At 43.3% G+C, this 17,958-nt stretch overlaps 1 protein-coding gene across 4 annotated transcripts in view; it reads left to right on the plus strand.

Annotated features, from left to right (window-relative positions):
• ZNF704 (zinc finger protein 704) overlaps positions 1-17,958 on the plus strand; it is a 249,314-nt gene that overhangs the window by 113,114 nt on the left and 118,242 nt on the right. The gene's annotated exons all lie outside the window — the stretch shown is intronic.

Consider the following 17,958-nt stretch of genomic DNA (forward strand, 5'->3'; position numbering starts at 1 on the left):
CACTTCCTCCTGCAGCTCCTAAAATCTGCATTATTTGATAGAATTTTGTTTGTTCTGGGCATTTTGTGCTGATTTCATTATCTGACAAGAACTATTAAGTCTTCTTTGTGTTATACAGCACCTTACTCCTCCCAAAGCCACAATCCTGTCAAGATTCAAGCATGCATACAACAGCGTCAGTTGTCTTTAGACTTAAGCAGGAACTCCCATGAATATACTGGTACTATGCTCTTTAATGCAGGTAAGAATATTGGTTCTGAGCCTTTGAAAGTTGTGCAGCTTTCAGCATTTTTAAAGGGCTGCAATTACCAGCCTTATAGATTATCTTCTGAAATTGCCATGGCATTCGATTCCTTTTTCTTTGCTAAAGATGCTCTCTACGTAATGTTCCCCACACATTTGCTGCACTTTTCTGTCAACGGCAAGACTCTAATTTGTGTAGAAATACTTTGAGAACATCCTGAAGCATTTCAGAGGCAGCTGAGTTAGGACCACAGCTGAATATGTAACACAAATTCTGCACATAAGTCTCACAGAAGGAAATGTCATCTTTTAAGCATGCCACTGGAGCAAGGCTTCTTTGCACACTACAGCATGAGGTTGAAATGGTACCTAGCCTGATGGGACTTGCATTCTCCATGACTTGCACCTTCCTCCTCATTATCTTTAATTACAAATAAGAGAAGAGCAACTTTACTGATTTAATACCAAGTAGTTTCTGATTAACAGGTTCCAGGAAAATTCACAGTGCAGCCATGGATTACTTATGCTGATCTCAGAGACTGAAAAAATTAGACTGGAGCAGGCAAATAGTCTCTGTTCACTGTCAGAGTGATGGCACTTTGATGTTTATCTGGGTAAGTATTTTTAAATACGTGAAGATATAAGGTTATAGGTCAAATAGGGGACTTGTAAAAATAAGGAAAATTGAATGTGAAAAATCATTCAGAATCTGATAGTTTAAAAGAAAATTGCTTTTTACTGAACATTTGTTCATGGACCAAGAAGATGCAAAATATGTAATTCAATATAATTTTTTACAAAGTAACTGCTGAATATTACCCAATAAAGGCTGCTCTTCTGAAAAAATGCATGCATAATTATTATCAAGATAACTGTATCACAGATTTTTTTTTTCATTCTTCATTCTGAAAAGTTGCTGTCAGCCATAAAATAGTTCTATGTCAATGACTAGCTGGAGTGCATGGAGCTCTGCCTGGGGAGGGATGCAGAGCCGACCAAGAGCTTACAGATCAGGATTAAAGAGAAGGCAGGGACAGAAGACCTTACAGTGAGGTGTGCTACAGGCCACCCAACCAGGAAAACTTTGCAGATGAAGCCCTCTACAGATAGAAGCAGCCTCATGTTCATGAGACCTGGTCATCATGGAGGACTTCAACTGTCCCAATATCTGTTGGAAGGACAACACAACAGGGCATAAGCAATCCATTAAGGTTCCTGGAGTGCTTTGATGGTAACTTCCTTCTCCAAGTGACAGAGGAGCCAACGAGGAGAGGTGCTATGCTGAACCTTGTTTTCACGAATGAGGAGGTGCTGTTGGGCAGTGTGAAGCTCATAGGCAGCCTTGGTTGCAGTGACCATGAAATGGCAGAGTTCAAGATCCTTAGGGCAGCAAGGAGGGTGCACAGCAAGCTTGCTAACCTGGACTTCAGGAGAACAAACTTTGTCCTCTTCAGGGATCTGCTTGGCCCTAGAGGGAAGAGGCATAAAGCCCTAGAGGGAGAGGGAAGAAGGGCCCAAGAAAACTAGTTAATATTCAAGGATGACCTCCTCCAAGCTCAGGAGTGATGCATCCCAACAAAGAGGAAGACAGGAAAGAACATCAGAAGACCTGCATGGATGAACAAGGAGCTCTGGAACAAGCTCAGACATAAAAAAGAAGCCTACAGAGGGTGGAAGTGAGCCTGGGGAGAATACAGACAAACTGTCAGAGCAGCCAGGGATCAGGTTAGGAAGGCCAAAGCCCTGATAGAATTAATCTGGCCAGGGACATCAAGGGCAACAAGAAAAGCTTCTTTAGGTACATCAGGGACAAAAGGATGACTAGGGAAAATGTGGATCCTCTCCGGAAGGAAAAGGGAGATTTGGTCACCTGGGATATGGAGAAGGCTGAGGTACTCAATGACTTTTTTGCCTCAGTCTTCACTGGCAAGTGCTCCAGTCACACTGACCAAGGCACAGAAGGTAAAGATGGGGACTGGGAGAAGGAAGGACCACCCACTGTAGAAGAAGATCAGGTCTGAGACGATCTAAGGAACCTAAGGGTGCACAAGTCCATGGGACCTGAGGAGATGTATCTGCAGATCCTGAGGGAACTGGTGGATGAGTGGCTAAGCCACTATCCATCATATTTGAGAAGTTGCGGCAGTCCAGTGAAGTTCCCACTGGCTGAAGAAGGGGGAACATAACAACCATTTTCTAAAAGGGAAAAAAAGAAGACCTGGACAACTACAGGCCAGTCAGTCTCACCTCTGCCTGGCTAGATTGCAGGATGGATCCTCCTGGAAACCATGCTAGGGCACATGGAAAATGAGGTGATTGGTGACAGCCAACACGGCTTCACTAAGGACAAATTGTGGCTCACAAATTTAGTGGCCTTCTATGATGGGGTTACAGTGTTAGTGCATAAGGGAAGAGCAAATGTTGTAATCTACCTGGATTTGTGTAATTTGACACTGCCTGCATGACCATGACATTCTTGTCTCTAAATTTCAGAGACATGGATTTGACAGATGGACCACTTGGTGAATAAGGAATTCACTGGATGGTCGCACTCAAAGAGTTACAAATGGCTCGATGTCCAAGTGGAGACCAGTGACGAGTGGTGTTTCTCAGGGGTTGGGTTCCCCAGAGTATTGGGACTGGCACTGTTTAACATCTTTGTTGGTGACATGGACAGAGGGATTGAGTGCACCCTCAGCAAGTTTGCCAACGACACCAAGCTGTGTGGTGCAGTCAACATGCTGGAGGGAAGGGATGGGCCATCCAGAGGGACCTTGTCAGGATTGAGAGGTGGGACCATGCAAACCTCCTGAAGTTCAACAAGGCCAAGTGCAAGGTGCTGCACATGGGTTGGGGCAATCCTAAGCACAAATACAGGCTGGGCCATGAGTGGATTGAGAGCAGCCCTGAGGAGAAGGACTTGGGGATATCAGTGGATGGAAAACTGAATACGATCCAGAAATGTGCGCTCAGAGCCCAGAAAGCCAATTGTATCCTGAGGTGCATCAAGAGAAGTGTGGCTAGCAAGCTGAGGGAGGTGATTCTCCTCCTCCACTCTGCTCTGGTGAGATCCCACCTGGAGTGCTGTGTTCAGCTCTGAGGTCCCCAGCATAAGGACATGGACCTGTTGGACCGAGTCCAGAGGAGGCCACGAAGATGATCAGGGGGATGCAGCACCTCCCTTACGAGGACAGGCTGAGACTTGGGGTTGTTCAGCCTGGAGAAGAGAAGGCTCTGGGGAGACCTTATAGTGGCCTTCCAGTATTTACAGGGGAACTACAGGAGAGAAGGGGAGGGACTCTTTATCAGGGAGTGTAGTGATAAGATGAGGGGTAATGGTTTTAAACTGAAAGATCGTAGATTTAGATTAGATATAAGGAAGAAACTCTTTACTGTGGGGGTGGTGAGACACGGGAACAGGCTGCCCAGGGAAGTTGTGGATCTCCCCTCCCTGGAAGTGTTCAAGGCTAGGTTGGTTGAGGTTTGGAACTAGATGATCTTTAAGGTCCCTTCCAACCCAAAACATTCTGCGATTCTACGATTATAATGACTAGCTTCGGGTTTGAGGCTAACCACACAGAACTACAAATGTGGCTGGTCGAAATACTGAACAATTTGCCCAGATTTTAGTTAATCATGTAGCTGCATGCAAGCACTTGGGAAGAGAATGTACAAGCATCTTTGTTCTCCACTGATCTTTGACATCGCTTAAAAGTAAAGCTTTAACCTAAAGGGAGCTTGGTATGCAATCGGGAGTATACTGCAGTGACACCTGGTGTTTAAAATAGAATTATTCCTTGTGAAGTGTGACTGTCAATTTACTTTTAATTGGGTACATATTCACTCAGACTCACAGTTCACCCTGTGTTCATGGAGCATAGCATTATATTGAACTAGAAAGCGTTGGAGCTAAAGAGTGGCTTGACATTTCTTGCTAGAAAATGTATCTGACAGATTTGTTTCAAAAGCCCAAAATTGCCGTGACATGATCTCTCACGAATGGCTGTTCCTCCTAGCATGCTAGCTGACGTGACACTTTATCACTACTGCTTCTTAGTTATTACACAAATGAGATTGACCCTTCATATAACGCACACAACTGGAATTTCCATGCAGCCTTTGTGGAAGGACTGATAGGCAAGCACAAAGGACTGCCAGTTCAGGCAGAAACCAGGGATCCCACGTGTGTCATGGGGTTAGAAAGCATGTTAGAGCTACATTCGATACTTCTGAAATAGTCCCTGCTAAAACGCTTATTGACCAAAGTAGTCAAGATTTGCATATTTAGATATGTGACTGAAATGGAATGTAAACCCCTTCATCAGCTAATGTAACTAAGGATTATTAGGATAAGATAATAATAGCAAGGATCATTATTATTAAGAATTACAGTTTGCCACAAGATGAAGAAGGGAAGATCTGGTAGAAATCTGTATATTTGGACTGCTGGACAATTTCTATTATGTAAAAGATTTTGTGACCTGTTTTGAGAAGCACATACATGCTCCACATTTATGTAGTTAATCTTTGAAATCTAGCAAGGACAAAACTCTACGGCTAGCATTGTGTTCTTCCTTTGTCCCATAAAATTCTGTAAGGGTTTGGCTGAGCTACAAAAGGCAGATTATCCTAAAAGTCCTTGTTTTCCTTCTTTATTTTTTCTGGGAAATGATGGGAGCCTGCAAGAAAACCCTTAAACCTGAATTTTCTAATGTTGCACGTGCACCTCAGGTCAAATGGCAGAAAGCCAAGCCTTGTCCAGCAGATAGTCAAAGGCTAGCACTCAAACTAGCATTCAGAGGCCTTTTTCTTTTCTCACCTGCAGCTTATTTTCAGCACCAAAGTACAAATAAAAAAGTATCTGGGCAAAATGAAGTCTGGATGGGATCTCAAGGGAGCAAACAGCTCTGAGTGATGCAAAGAGTCTAGTAACCAAGCAGCAGAACCACCATTGTGCTTGTTTCAGGGTTAGAGGGCTGAGGCTGTCACAGGCTGGAGAAGAGAGTTAACAGAAACTTGTCTTTAAAATATGTAGGAATGGATATGAAAAAGGCCTGTGTTAAAATTTAAGTCACAAATTCAAGCACTCAAAACATGAAGAAAAACTGGATTTCCAGTTGTTCAGAGAAGCTCAATTCTTTCCACAGTGCATTCACAGAATGGTTGAGGCTGAAAGAGACATCTGGGGGGTCATCTTGTCCAACTCCCCTGCTGAAACAGGGACACACAGAGCTGGCTGCCCAGGACCATGTCCAGATGGCTTCTGAGTATCTCCAAGGATGGAGACTCCATAATTTTCCTGGGCAACCTGTTCCTGTGCTTGGTCACCCTCACAGTGCAAATGTGTTGCCTGATGTTCAGAGGGAACCTCCTCTGTTTCCGTTTGTGCCTGTTGCCTCTGGTCCTGACACTGGGCAACAGTGAAAAGAGCCTGGTTGTGTCTCCTTTGCACCCTCCCTTCAGGTACTTAGAGACATGAATAAGATCCCCCCTGAGCCTTCTCTTCTCCAGGCTGAACAGTTCCAGCTCTCCCAGCCTTTCCTCATAGGAGAGATGCTCCAGTGCCTTCACCATCCTGGTGGCCCTTTGCTGGACTCTGTCCGGTATGTCCGTGTCTCTCCTGTGCTGGTGATCCCAGAACTGGACCCAGCACTCCCGGTCCAGTGCTGAGTGGAGGAGCAATTTCTTTGCCACAAGTGAAATTTTCTGGCTCATGTTCAACTTGGTGTCTACCAGGACCCCTGCACCTTTTCTGCAAAGCTGCTTTCCAGCTGGGCAGCCCCCAGCATGTACTGGTGCCTGGGGTTCTTCCTCCTCAGGTGCAGGACTTCACATTTCTCCCTGGTGAACTTCATGAGGTTCCTGCTGGCTCATTTCTCTAGCCTGTGGAGCTCTTTGGGTGGCAGTACGATTGTCTGGTCTGTCAGCCACTCCTCCCAGTTCTGTGTCATCTGCAAACTATACCAAATCACTGTCCTGTTCTTCATGTGCCTGGAACAGATTTCCAGGATTAATTGTTCTATCACCTTCCCAGGGGTCAAGGTGAGACCTATCAACCTGTTGTTCCCTGGGTACTCCTTCAGGTTATTTTTCAAGATAGGAGTGACATTTGCTTTCCCCCAGACTTCATGCACCTCTCCAAGACACCACGATCAGTTAAAGATAAACAGTGACCTTGCAATGATATCAGTCAGCTTCCTCATTACTTTTATGTGCATTCCACTGGGGCCCATGGACTGACATATGTCCAGTTTGCTTAAGTGTTCTGTCTGTAACCTGATCCTCTTCCATCAAGGGTATGTTTTCTTTCCTCCAAACTTTCCCGTTGTCTCTAGGTCCTTGGATTGATGAAGGCTGATCTTACTGGTAAAGACTGAGGTGAAGAAGGCATTCAGTACCTCAGCCTCTTCCATGTCCTTTGTCACCAGGCCCCTGCCACCTTCAGCAGTGGGCCAACATTTTCCCTAGCCTTCCTTTTGCCACCAATACACTTACGGAAGCCCGTCTTGTTGCCTTTGACATCCCTCACCAGATTTAATTCCAGTTGGTCTTTGGCTTTCCTAACCGTCTGCATGTTTGGACAGTGTCTCTATATTCCTCACAGGTTATCTGTCCCTGCTTCCATCTTCTATATGTTTTCTTTTTGTGTTTGAGTTTTGCCAGGAGCTCCTTGTTCATCCATACAGGCCTCCTGGCATTTTTGCCTGAGTTCCTGCTCCTTAGGATGGACCACTCTTGACCTTGGAGGAGGTAAGGCTTGAATATCAGTCAGCTTTCTTGGACCCCTCTTTCCTCCTGGGCCTTATCCCATCGAACTTTTTCAAGCAGATCCCATTCAGCCACCTCATTCACCAAATAAGGGGATTCTTGTGGAAAAGTAGTATTGTGACCTTATTTTCAATGATTTCATCTTTAATTGCTTGATCAGGTGTGGGGTTTTTTTCCCCACAGAAAGTCTCAGTTAGTTTTAAGCACAAAAATAGGAAGAAACTGCATGAAGTATGTGAAGGTATTTGTAAATCTGAGATTTCTTTCCGTCCAGATTTTGCCACCTAGGTAACACTTAAAGGTTTGGTACATGATTGAAAGATGTTGATTGCCACATGCACACAACATGTCTGCAGGTGACACTATAAAGACTGCTAAGTGGAAAGATAAGGCGACAAGGATCCTGTCCTTTGCAATTTGCAACTAAAATACTCACTGGGCAAATGAGTGCAAAAACTCCATTCTCTGTTGTTCATTGTAACAGGGTCCTTACGATACTCTAGACAGTGAGATTTTTTTTTTTTTGATAGTTTCCAAATCCCCACTAGGTCTCCCTGGGTTCACCCACGGTGCTCTGCAATACATGTGATGTCTAGAAAGCCTCCTAGCCCAGACACAGCCTGCTTCTGCAGTCCATGTTACCAGAACATACAGTTGGCTCTGGAACATAATGTAACATCCTCTGAGCTGCCTCAGCACAGCTCCAGCCTTGGTCCTGCAAGGTATAGCACCAAGCCCCAGCTAATGAGCCTCCTTGGAGCCAAGCAAGCCTGTGCAGAGGGAGTTGGTATGTCTCTGTACCAGCACTGTGGTTTGGCCACAAACTAGGTAATTACCATACATAAGGGACATAATTAGGTGGGTTTATTTGTTTAATTGTGTGTATGCATGTGTGTCAAGGGGGAGGGGAGAAAACAGAGAATCACAGTTTTGCTATCATGTAAATTCCCTTTTCAAAGCTTTTCTTACACACCTTTCAATTTGAATTGTCCAAGCGATGCCCTATAGTGAAAATTGTCAGAAAACTCAAGATAGCATGGAAATTGGGAAGAGCCTCCCATCCTGAGAAAGATTTCCGATTACTTGTGGTCAGTTCAGTGTGGTTCCCAGAAGAGAGCTTGGAAGCAGAGAATTCTACTACTGGAAATGAGTGACCTGGAGGCAACGCCACCATGAGGTGCTACTGCAACAGAAACCCCCCTCATGAAGGGAAGCTGTCCTGGGGGTTATCTTCCACCTTTCAACCACATATATGACAAAATTAAAACCAACATGACTATCCTGGTGCCTGAGGTGGTTGTACAGGCATATTCTTAATAAATTAAGTAATCTTAAATTAATCTAAAAAATCTTCAGAATACAAATTATTCCTTTTTGAACCTGAGCCAAGCAACTTTCCATCTGCTTTCAAAAAACAAAAATACTTCAACATGTATGGAGGATACGTGTGAGGATATTATAGCCCTAGATGCCTAACACAAAATAAGAGTTAAGTGTTTGGATCCCCTGTATCGCTAACGGAGTTAGGTGCCTTCAGAGGAGTCTCAAACAGACAAAGTACTGAGAGCAAACTGCTTAAAGTAGTCTGGGAAGAACGCAGAGAAAATATTTAAGGGTTTGTCAGCCCCTCTCAGGGACCAACCTAAGACAGGCAGGTACTTCCTGGTAGTCATCTTTCACAAACCCAAACTATTCCAGTTTGTTCTGACAGCTTGTCTCTTGAAACCTGTGTTGGGCGAGATGATGACAACTACTATTTGTAGCATGAAAAAATTAGCCTGAAGAAATACTTAGCACGTATTCTTTTCTGGAGAAGTGCAAGTATGAACTCATTCAGAGACTAAGCAACCATGACTGCATCCGTATGGGGAGCACATGTCCTTTCAGTTAAAAATGTCTCTGTGCACCCTGCCCTCTTCGCAAATCTGCATAAATCCAGCACTTATAAGCACGTGTCATCTCCATTATAGTATACTGAGAAATGTAAATTGCTATGTAACACTTTAGACTGCATTCAGAATTGATTTAAAAGAGTGCTTGAGCTCATCTGAGATGAAGATCTGGTCAGGCAAGGACATCCCTCATTGGTTTCAGTGAAGTCCAGATTTCCCTCTAGTGTTTCAGAACTAACAACAGAAACTGCATGTTGAGGCACTTGTCTCTAGTGATGCGAGTGCAATTTTTATACTGCAGGAAGAAGAAAGTTGCAGCACTGAGAGCCAGGCAAGTCAAATAGTGCCATCTGATGTGTAGTTAATTCATGATGAAATTAATTCACCTGTTCCTCTGTAAAGTACATTTTCAACAGACAAAAAAGAATGAGAATACTATCACATCACAAGGGGTTCTTCCTACTGCTACACTATTTCTTCACAGCTAGATAAGACAGTTTGAGGTAGGTGAAGGAAAGACAAGAATTTTCTTCAGACAGACTGTGCCTACATCTGCTTGATTTTTTTTTTTTAAGTACACATTCACTGAGGGGGACTGCTAACCCGGCACCTCCTGTTCTTGGCTTGAAAGATCCAGTTTGGTAGGCTTCAGTCATGTTAGGCTTGGAGCTAGAGACAAGGGATGACTTAGATGCCAAAATCACCCAAAATCTGGAAGTGCAATCCAGACCTACTGCTGTTTAGCAGCTGCTTGATTAGGCCTAGAAATACATAAATTCACTACGTGCTCCTCCGTATGACCTGCAAGTCCTCTGAGTACTTGCTTGCACACCATCCCAGCAGTAATGTAATTCAAGTAATTAGGTGCCTGATTTAATTATGTAGGTGCCATTGCAACCCAGAACCTAGACAAATCCTATTCTGAAGGTACTGATCCAGAAGCCATGCCCTGAGCACACCCAAAGCAACTCAGTGTCATGGAGTTCAGCATAAAAACAGCCAGCCACAGGCACAGTCATTTTCTGGTTAAATGCTAGGCAAGGTGACGTGCTCTTTTCCCAGGCAAAGAGACTTGAAACCCACTTCCCTGCCTCCAGAAGAGATCTCCAACCACTGTGCTGTCTGACATGAGGCAATGCTTCACTTCTGTGAAACAGGGCCATGTTACTACATCCAGCCTGTGGATTTGACACATAAGGCCTAACCAGCAACTGCTGTTGTACGTTTGCGTTTCCTCACCAAATCGAAAAAGTGTTCTGCCTTTCCTAGAAGGCTGAAAGCCCTTGGCATGATTGACTCTGAATCCATCATGATCTCCACAGGGTCCAGGACTTCAAAAGCTCTTCTCAATGCACTCCTGAGGGTGCTATCATCCTTGTTACGTAGATTTTGGGGCCCCCATGTAGCTTTCCTCATGCACTAGAAAGGTACCTTGGCTGCTTAATTCATGAATTGCACTCCATGTTGGGGCAGAAATAAAAAGCTTGCCATTAAGCTGCTAATAATTTCCTAACCCATTTCCGTACCTGATGAACAGATTTGGTAGCAAAAGTATGAGAAGAGAGACAATCCCCAGACACCATGGTCAGCTTTAGCATACTTACTCTTTATACAACATACATCTGCTTGCAGTAACAACCACTAGTGAACAATTTCTGGTCCTGCCCATTTTATTGTGAACAGTATTTGTGCTGCAAGGGATGTACCCCTCACTCCACTGAGCACAAAAGAAAGCATGAGTCCCAGAGACAATCTGGGACCAGCATGGCCATCCAGGGAGATTGCCAAGTCTTCTGTTCCTAACAGGAAGAAGGTGGGTACTGCAGGGTACAAGAAACTATTGTTTGTGCCTGATGGGGTGGAAGAGCCAGGAGGGGAGGGAAAAGGATGAGAGATAGAACACAGTCAGGATTAATTTTCATTTCTAAGATTCCAAAGCTGAATCTATGATTAAAATCTCAGTCTTGGGTTCTGGCAGATATGCAGGGCAGCAAGCACCCTCCATACAGATGTCTCAGAGTTCTGGGAGGTTTTAAGTTCAAAACAGTGACTTCAGCATTCAATAGCCCTGGCAAGTGTTAAGAGGAAAGCTTTGGCATGTGTTAAGGATCTCAAAAAGCTGGGGGAGGGGGACTGCTGCCAAAAGCTCTTCCTTTCGAACCCAGTTTCTCTCAGAAACTCAGTTTCTATTGCTGTTTATTAAAGCTGCTATTCTTATACCTGGAAAACAAAAAAAACAACAACAACAAAAAAAAGAGAGACAAAGGACAGGGAGAGGATGAAGCTTTTTGTTTTGAACAACTGTTCACTTCTTGCATTCCCACCCCTAGGGTTTTGGCGGTATATTCTTAAGTGAAATAATTATTGACTATGCTTCCCAACTTGAGTTTGGTTTAGGCAGAAACAAAGGCTTTTTTGGCAATTTGGCTTAATCTAGAAACTGAAAACAATGCTCAGTGTTTCTTAAAAACAAACAACGTTCTTACTGTTTGTTAAGGGTGGCTTTTTTTTTTTTTTGTTCTCTGGTGCTATTTTGAGTTCTAGCATGTCTATTGTACACAGGCTGGAGCACTCACTCTGGTTGTTTACAATTTCCCTTGTGTTGCCAGGCTTTTCTTCTATGAAGCAGAATTTTGTAGGCACCGTACAAAAGAAGCCACAGTGTAAATACACTGAATATGTGTGAAAAGTGTTGGCTCAACACCCCTCAGAATTGTCTCTAGCCCTAAAACCGTCATGAGAGCATGAAACACTCATGACCAGTCAAAAGCACAGTAGGTACCTACTTGAATTCAGTGTTAAAGGATTGTTTTATTTGTGTAAATCTGGAATTGAAAAGATTTCTCGAATTTCAGTGTCTAGGATAAGCTCTGGGGGTTACCCAGATTCCACTCTGGCTCTACTGAGCTCACTGCAGTCACAGCTGTTATTGCCACTGACATGACTGAGACGACTGATTTCAGAGTTGGAGGAGACTTTTTTTGGTTGCAGTAGCTGGAAACTGTTTTTGTGGGGCAGCCGTGCGAGGCTGGCCACATCTGGGAGCTAATAGGGATAAAAGCGCTTTGTACCATTGTGCTTTCATGTTCCCCACAAAAGGCCCATATAGCTCGCTTGATGGACACCTGGGAGTGCCTTATGGTCATAGGACAAATCCAGTAGTTTGCTGACTTTTTTATTAAACTTCCCTGGGGGATCGTTAAGCAATACAACATCTCACTGGGATGTGGGCAAAGAGAGTGAAGCAATGGGGAGTGCTCGTTATCAGTTCCCTCAGCCTCAAAGATGGCTTGGTAGTTGGCTGCAGCACAGCATGTTCCCAGCCATGTAATACACCACACACACATCAGGCACTTCCACCAGACCAGTCCTGCACAGAGGTCCCCTCATCAGACACCACTTCTGCAAGGACAACATGTTTTAAGAATCATTGTCTGAAGGTTAAAAAGGGAAAAAAACTTTCCCCGCCCCACAGAAGAGTGGGGACAATGCGGGACTGGAAGAGAAGAACCTCTCTGGGCTAAAAGCATGCTATCAGTAAACCAGTCATTGTTGCTGTTGGTAGGCCAGTTCCTACAACATATGCTGCAAGCAGTTCCCAGGATCTGAACAGGGCAGTTTATGTAGATCTCGAGCTGCTCTTTTCTAGCTGCTCCCTAACTGCAGCTCTGGAGAACAGTTGTGCCGGTGGCACACAGATTCTGCATCATTAGCTCTGACATGCTGCCAGGATTTGGGCTTCAAAGCACAGTGAAGTTGGTGCTTGTTAACTTAGTAAGCCGCGCTGAAGAACTTCGTCTCCTTGCTTCAGAAAGATCAAGATGAGACCAAGGACAGTTCATGAAGTGCTTCACAATGTGCACATACAAATTATTGAATGCTCCTGCTCCCCCTCACCCCCCATCACTGTAATACTCACCCGCAAGCACCATTCCTTGGCTAGGACCATCCCTTGCTAGCCTTTTTCACTGCATAAAATGTCTCCTGGAAGGCGCTGTAATGAACACTGACAATCTATATCCCAGACACAGTGCCAAGGGGGGACAATCTGTGCCTGGACAAACCTAGTGCCCAGGCTGTAAGGTAAGGGTGAGTTGCACCTGATGTCAGCGTGGCAGTTTTTTCACGGGGTTTGCCCATCACATCACAGGCATTTGCACATGCTGTGCTGGGGGTCACATATCATTCCCATCTCTGCACCTCCCACTCGGGCCTATGGTTTGTAGCCCAATCCTCCAACCAGGTGAGCCACTCAGCCACTGGTGAGCAAATTCAAGGTGAAGCAAACCTAGCGGTTTTCTAGAAGTACTGCTAGCACTGCTAGCAGAAAACTCTAGCTAAGATTTTATTGAGCGATCCACATGTACTAGGGGCATCATACATACCCTTGTATCACAGGAGCGTAGTGGTGATTCCAAGCTGAAAAACTGAAAGCCAGAGGTAAGTTTGCCTGTGCAACCTTTATGTGGCCTCCTTGTGTGCTTATGTCATATAAACATCTTTAATTACAGTCACATGTCGTCTTTAACCTCTAGCCCTTTGTTTGACCCAGTGCACAGAATGGACAATACTCAGTTAATGAGCAGCTATTCACTATTTTATTATTTGCTTGCTGATTAGCATGTGGCCCCATCCTTTGTTTACCACATGCTTCTCAAATTCTGCTATGAAAACATAATTATTAAGTCCCTTGTTGGGTGCTTCTGTACTGCCCATCATTTGATTGTTTCATGAACATTAATGGCATTTATTTCCCTAACTGTGTCATACTTATTATTTGGTGAGTGTGTGTGTATGGTACAACAAAGTCAAATACAGTAATATGGAAAAAGATTTTAAAAGCATGCAAGGAAAAACTGTCCATGAGAGGGCAACATGTGAAATGAGTATAGTTAGAAGAGTGTGGTCTAGAAGACATCCTCAGTCTACATGGTGCTACTTAATGGATGCGCTATCCTGACCCGTGACAGTGCTAATTCTTCTTGTTTGTTACAAGTTAGTATTAAAACAGAATGACAAAGGAAGGTATTGACAAGGTTTATAAATTTCTTACTAGCAGGGATGCCACTGCCCCCAAGGTAAGAGCTGCCCCAATTTGCACACATACTCATACTTTGAGAGCAATTTCTGAATGCCCAGAAGTAGTAATTGCTGGAATTACCTCCCTCTGAATCTGAAACAATTAGGCTGGCCCCCAAAATGGATAAATAACTCAGAAATGGTGTTTTGGTAAACTGTATGATCAAGCAAGTCATCACAGAAAGGAAGATCCCTTTGTATTTACCAATTGCTTGAGAGATGATTAGTAACACGGTCCAGTGTTCTGATGAGCTGGCAAAAAACTGTGCCAAGAACATCTGAGAACTGGCAGTTTTAGAGCATCTTAGATTGCCTCAAGAAAGAGGTCAGCTGCACTGGACACCAAACATTAGAAAGAATTAGGGCTGCTGCCACCGGGATTTTCCAAATAGAATATGTACGTATGTTATGTGGAATAGAGGCAAGATAAATTCAAAACTTCACAAACACCTCAAATTTTCTGGAAGGCTGCAACAGACCTTGTGTTTCCAAGGTGGCACAGGCATTATGTGTACTGCATGGCCAGTCTGCCCACATGCTGCATACAGCTGACTTTGACCAAGAGGTGCTTTGTTTAGCTCAAAACAGCATGGAGTCTTCGGTGCGTGTTTGCTTATGTTAGTCCAGTTTCCTAACCATAATTCTACTCATCTCCCCAAAGGCATGCTGTAATTTACTTGCAATATGCACTTTTGCACTTCTGTGGAAAGCTAAGGAGGATGCTTTGCTCTCTGCAGAGAGGAGGAAGCTTTTCAGGAAGGAATTGCAGTGAATTGCTCGAGGAAGCCATCGGCTTGCCAATTGGCTTGCCAAGATGAGGATTTCAAAAGGGAAAGAGAAGTGGATTCCTTCTCCTCCTTTTTTTTTTTTTTTTTTCACTACTAAGTCTAAAAAAAGGAACTTCTAAGCACAGTGAGGGATTGATTTGAAATCTATCACTGAGTCATTCTCCAATTTTTCAGTTGTAAGAGCTACCTAACTAGCAGTGACATACTAAAAGATCTTTATTTCTCCAGGTACCACTTGGTGTGGTTGAAGAATATAGTAAAACTGAGACTAATTTGCTGTGAATGCTGGTGCACTAGACCATGAGGTTGAGTGTCAGTAGAAAGCTGCATGTGACACACAGATTACAGGCTATTTTTTATTGTCAAACTCAATTCTTCATTCAAATGAATACACTGTCAGAACCCTAATTATTTCCGTTAGAAATTCTGCATCTTGTTAAAAAGGGGCATAAAGTCTTTCTCTGCAAATTCTTGATCATTGCATTACAATTCCAAGTCATTTGTGAATTATTCTACCATTTAATTTACAGCCTGTTTCTCTCTATGTGGGCTCTGATTACAGAATCATCAATCATTATACAGTATTAGCCCAGTGATGAACCATCCAGGGTTTTTTTTTTTAGACCTGGTCCCAAAATAATGCCATTAGCTTCTTCCTCATTATCTCCTGTTCCTCATAACTGCTGACAGGAAAACTGGAAAATCTCCTTTTATTCAATCATCTTGCTCTTTTTTCAGCAGTGAGAATTTTGGGCAGATTCAGTGACAATCCTTCTGGCTTCATCTAGTACTACTAAGTTTCATGGACAGGTTTTGAAATTTTTCATTATCAAGCAAATGTTCTGTGCGTGCATTGGAAGCTGCTTCCCTGATTATCACTCTGAATGGAATTCAAGTTTGATGAACGAAAAAATTTCAACAGGCCTAGCCCCTGTTGGTGCACATCTACATGCAAAACTTAGAGCTTAATTATGCTTTGAGGGAACAAATGCACCAAAATAATACTACCTCTTGCCATTGCTGGTATCTTCAGGACGAGTCAGTGTACCAGAATCAAGGTGGCTGGAGCATAATTAGAGCTCAAGGACTAGAGATCTGTGGAAATGCTGACAGCTGAAAGATGTCACTTGTGAACGATGTGACTTGTGCTGAAAGCTATGCAGATCTACAAGGTGATGTGATCCCAGCAGAGCACAGCCCAAAACAAGTATGTGGAGACACTGGGTCTGGTAGGAAGAGCTGGAAGTGGCTACCTGAGTAGCAAAGACCAGAGTCACGCTGAAGGAAAATGTCTATTTGAGTACAAAACCAAAAGACATTTTTTTAACACTTCATAACAATATGATTATAAATCCCACTGAGCAAGATTTGCCCCATGCCTGGAAACATTCAAGGTCAGGTTGGATGGGGCTCCACACAAGCTGATCTACTTGAAGATGTCCCTGCTCATTGCAGGAGAGTTTGGACTAGATGACCTTTAAAGGTCCCTTCTAACCCAAATCATTCTATGATTCTATGATAAGGTTTACTACATCCCTGGGCAAGTAAAGACACAGGGGTGACCTCACATTGCTGGGTGGCAGTTCAGACACTGCCTTTAGTGAAACCTTGCCCTAGATTTAAGACCCCAAGGCTATGGTACCTTTCCTGCCCAACATCAAGAACACCAGTGGGAAGTGATCAGTGGCTCACAGCTCAGGCTGATCTGGCATTTGGAGTGAGAGAAGTAACAGGAATTCACCCAGGCAGGCTGCTACCAGTGAACACGTTCCTCATGGCTTACTGCTGTGAGTGTAGCACAGCACTGACATAGCTTTCTTGCAAGGTTTTTATGCCACTACCTTTGGTTTTGTATCACTGATATCATAGTGTGTGTTATATACAGACTGACTGATCTGCTGGATTAATCAGTGGGAAATTGTACCTCAGGGACAGTATAGGCCATTGGAATGCAGGTAAAGATACTGAGTAGGACAGATCTTCAAAGGTTTGCATAGAAGAAGCCTCTGAAATAATATGAATAATTTTTATCCTTTGCTGTGCACAGATTGGGAGTACAACAGTCAAACCCTGAACTGGGAGCAACTTCCCTGTAGAGAAATTACCATTAAGGTCTTTTTGGGTTCTTTTCAGCATTACTTAATACTTTTTACTTCTCTTGCCTATTTTATATCTGTGTTGGTAGATCTGGATTTTCTGCAAACTAAAAGCTTGGAACACTTTTGCTTTTATTCTTCTGAGAAAGTCAGTTTGGTAAATTTCTTTAGTTTAATAAGGAATTCACTGTGCTCATCCATTTTCTGAAACGAACCCCAGCTTTGGAGATTAATCGCTGTTCTCCTGGAGCAATTAAAAGACAAGTAAGTCTACAGCTCAACCTGGCAGCAACACAAGTCTTTTGGGGTCTGCTTCCTTTCAGAAATTTAACCTACTATTTTTGACAGGTTTATCATTTTCTGTCTCATGCATCAAGTAATACTCCTTGTCTTCGGAAATTTTGGGGAAGGAGAAAGAGGCTGATCACCTTTCTCTGAGAAAAGTTAAAATCTGTCATTCCACGATCCTGCTTTATTATACAAGGTTGTGTTCAATGCATTGACAGAAGTAATGTGATAAACATCAATATAAGATACTGTTTAGCCACATGGTATTTCTTAATAACATGGAGAAAAAAGAAAAAAAAAAAACAATTCGCAAATAATCCTTCAAAAAAGCTTAACTCTATTACTGCCTAGTTCTATTCATTGAAATAAATGAGCAACATAAGGCCCTGTTTCCACATGGGATTTCTCTAAATGAACACATTTTCATGATTTAGGTGATGATGATAGTAGTAGTGCCCTGCTCCAGCTGGAGTAAGAGAAAATGGGAGATTTTTTTATACCTAGACCACCATACCATCATCACCCATTAGAAAATCTTAACCTTGTGTGACTGTTTTACAGTGAGTCATATAAAACAGGGGTGAGTTTGCTAATAACTGTTTTACTTTTAAATGTAAGCTATTCAGAACTACCAAGCTGTGACTACACAAGAGCACTTCACCTGTTAAGTATCTTCATTTCAGAAGAGAAATACATCTTAAAACTGTGGTGAGAAGAACATTAAAACCCGAATGTTCTAATGGCAAGGAGACCCTGGAGATGACCAGGGACTACAAGCACAAAAGAAAGTGGCAACATTCAATG

This window comes from Athene noctua, chromosome 2 (assembly GCF_965140245.1).
Source record: "Athene noctua chromosome 2, bAthNoc1.hap1.1, whole genome shotgun sequence".
NCBI classification, from domain to species: Eukaryota; Metazoa; Chordata; class Aves; order Strigiformes; family Strigidae; genus Athene; species Athene noctua.